Source organism: Borostomias antarcticus, assembly GCF_949987555.1.
Source record: "Borostomias antarcticus genome assembly, contig: scaffold_84, whole genome shotgun sequence".
Taxonomy (NCBI): Eukaryota; Metazoa; Chordata; class Actinopteri; order Stomiiformes; family Stomiidae; genus Borostomias; species Borostomias antarcticus.
This window is the reverse complement of record NW_028176215.1, coordinates 452621-456330: the sequence shown is the minus strand read 5'-3', so window position 1 is coordinate 456330 and position 3710 is coordinate 452621.

The window sequence follows — 3710 nt, the reverse complement described above, 5'->3', positions numbered from 1 at the left end:
TGGCGTCTCTTGTGCGGCTGCAACAGTCGGTGTGGCTGCGGCCGTCTCAGCCGTCGTTCTGGCAGTGTCCGGTGTGGCTGCCTCTGTTTCCCCTGTAGCTCCGCCACGTTCCTGCTCCCTTGGGTGTTCTCTTGTCGATACGGCTTGTCCTGTCGAATGCATCTGGTCGATGTGTCGCCGCCACACCATGTTAGGGCCCACCTGCACCTCGTAGCTCCGGGGTCCTGTCTGGGCTTGCACGATTCCGTACGCCCACTTTCCACCCCTCCGATAGTCTCTCACCATGACCTCCTGTCCCGCGGTGACTTGCCTCTCCCGTGCGCCATGCAGCATCTTTGCTTGTTTATTCAGCACGTCGTTGCGTCTGCTAGGCTTCATGAGGTCTAGGCGCGTGCGCGGCCTCCGCCCCAACATCAGGACTGCTGGGGTCTCCCCTGTAGTGACATGTGGCGTGTTTCGGTACGCTGCCAGGAACTGAGACAGTCTTGTCTGCAGTGTTCCTCCATCCCGTTTGGATGCTCGGAGCCCCTGTTTGAGGGTCTGTACAAACCGCTCCGCCAGCCCATTAGTGGCTGGGTGGAAGGGAGCTGAAGTTGTGTGTTTGATCCCGTTTGCTGCCATGAATTGTGCAAATTCCTCACTAGCGAATGTCTGTGCGTTGTCACTCACCAGCTGGAGAGGAAGTCCCCAGCGAGCAAACACTGCTCTCAAGCACTCAATGGTTTGAGCTGACGTCTGGGATTTGGTGCAAAAAACCTCTGGCCACTTCGAATGTGCATCTATGATCACCAAAAAGTTGTGCTCCTCAAAGGGTCCCGCATAATCTACATGTATCCTCTGCCACGGTTCTGTTGGCCACTCCCAGGGATGGACCGGGACCGGCGGAGGCATGTGGCGAGTCTCTAGGCACCCACTACAGTTCTTGGTCAGATTTTCGAGTTGTTCATCCACTCCAGGCCACCAGAAGTGGCTACGGGCCAGTAGTTTCATTTTTACCGTGCCCACATGGCCCTCATGTATCTGCTGCAGCACTCGACTCCGGCACTTCCCGGGTACAATCACTCTCATGCCCCACAACAAACAACCCTGATGTGCCGTTATTTCTTCCTTCCTCTGTATGTAGGGCATTACCTCCTTGCTACCCGTGGTTGGCCAGCCAGTCATGGTATATTCATATACCTCTGATAAGACCGAGTCCCGTCTCGTCTCCCGTTTTACCACTGCACTGGTCAACGGTAAGGCTTCCAACTGTGCCGCATGGAAAACCTCCACGGCGTCCACCCTGTCTTTTGGACTCTTGGCTAATGGCAGTCTTGATAGTCCGTCAGCATTGGTGTGCTGGGATGTCTGTTTATACTCAATATCATACACATGACCAGCCAGGAAGAGTGCATACCGCTGCAGTCTGGCAGCTGTCATAGCTGGAATGCCTTTCTGAGGACTGAAAATGGACAGCAATGGCTGGTGGTCTGTCACTAGTGTAAAACGTCTTCCATACAGGTATGTGTGGAATTTCTTGACCCCCCAGACAAGTGCCAATGCTTCTTTGTCGATCTGTGAATAGTTTTTCTCTGCACTATTCAATGTCCTTGAGGCGAACGCCACGGGCCTCTCCGATCCATCCTGTAGAACATGTGAAAGGACGGCCCCTAGGCCATAGGGCGAGGCGTCGCACGCTAGTTTCACTGGGAGTTCGGGGTCGTAGTGCGTCAGTACCTGTTCGGATGTGATGAGCCGTTTGGCTTCTCTGAACGCCCCCTCACACTGTCTCGTCCAGCACCACTTCCTGTTCTTCTCCAACAGTTGGTTGAGGGGCTGCAGGACCGAGGCCAGGTTAGGGAGGAACCGTCGATAGTAGTTGATCAATCCCAAGAATGATCTCATCTGAGTCACATTCTGTGGCTGTGGTGCGTCAACCACAGCATCTATCTTCTCTTGCGTTTTGTGTAGTCCGCTGCTGTCAATCTCATGTCCACAGAACTGAATTCTGTCTTTGAAAAACTCACACTTCTGTGGGTTCACCCGCAGCCCATACTCCTCCAGTCGTTTGAGGACGCTCTCCACATTGGTCAGATGTTCCTCATCCGTGTGACCAGTGATGATCATATCATCCAACAGGCATTGGGTCCCCGGAATGCCCTGTAGAATCTGGTCCATCGTGCGTTGCCAAATAGCAGGGGCTGATGCAATGCCAAAAACCAGTCTGTTGTACCTATATAGCCCTTTATGTGTGTTAATGGTGAGATACGGTTTGGATGCCTTTTCCACCGGTAGCTGTAGGTAAGCTTGTTTCAAGTCTATCTTGCTGAAGTGCCGCCCTCCCGCCATCGCTGCGAAGATGTCATCTACACGAGGCAGGGGGTATTGATCCACCTGCAATTTTGGGTTCACCGACACCTTGAAATCCCCGCACAGCCTTACTGAGCCATCTTTCTTTATGATGGGCACCACCGGAGTTGCCCATTCGCTTCTGTCCACCTTTGACAGGATCCCTGTTTCTAACAAGCGATCTATTTCCGCTCCTACCTTTGGGCGCAGGGAGAATGGCACTGGCCGGGCTTTGCAGAATGTGGGAGTTGTATCTTTCAGCACCAGTTTTGCTTCAAAGCCCTTTACCTTTCCCATCTGATCCTGAAACACAGCCTCATATTTCTTCAAAAGCTGTTCCAGTCTTTTGTGGGTGTCCGTCTCTGTGGTGTTTGTGGTTCTCAGCAGCTTTAACTCACTCCAGTTTAGCTTGAAGTGGGTCAGCCAGTCCCTGCCGAACAGTGCAGGGCCATCTCCATTTACTACATACAGTGGTAATTCCTGCGTTGTCTCACCATATCTTACCTGGACCTGTAACATCCCCTGGGGACTCAGTTTCTCTCCTGAATAAGTCTTAAGTATGATGTTTGTTTTCTTCAGCTTCATGCTTTTAAAATGTCTCTTATACATAGTCGTGGGAATAATGGAGACTGCTGACCCTGTGTCCAGTTCCATTTTAAGTGATGTGTTTTCTATCTCTGGGGTGACCCATATTATGTTAGTGTTTTCTGCTGACACTGTATTTAAGTCCATAGTTCCAAGGAACTTCTCATCAGAATCACTGTCACTTCCCTGTGCTACTGCATGCACTGGTTCCTTATTTTTCCCGGTTTTCCATTGAGACTTACATGCTGCTTTTATGTGACCTTTGCGTTTGCATCTGTGGCATGTCTCCTCTCTAAAACGGCAGTCATCAGACTTGTGTCCTTCTCTATTACACCTATTGCACCTTTCCGCCACACGAGGGCGCTGTCGGCCACGATCCAGTTTGTGGATTTGGGGTGTCGTCTCAGTCCCGTGCTCTCTGCTGCTCTGCAACTCTAAAGTGTCTCGGCTGGCTATCTCCATGCTCACCGCAATTTCCACTGCCTTCACAAAAGTTAAATCCGAGTCTGTTAATAAACGTTTCTGTATGTTGTCACGTCTCAAGCCACACACAAGCCTATCTCTGAGTGAATCATTCAAATTAGTCCCAAACTCACAATGTTCTGAGAGTCTCCTTAGCTCTGCGGCATAAGCATTCACACTCTCACCCTCTTTCCGATCCCGCTTGTGAAAACGGAAGCGCTCCGCGATGATGAGTGGTTTGGGAGCGAGATGGGCTTGTAATGTAGCCACCAACTCGGCGAACGTCTTGCTGGAAGGTTTTGCAGGGGCCGTCAAGTCACGTAGCAATCCGTATG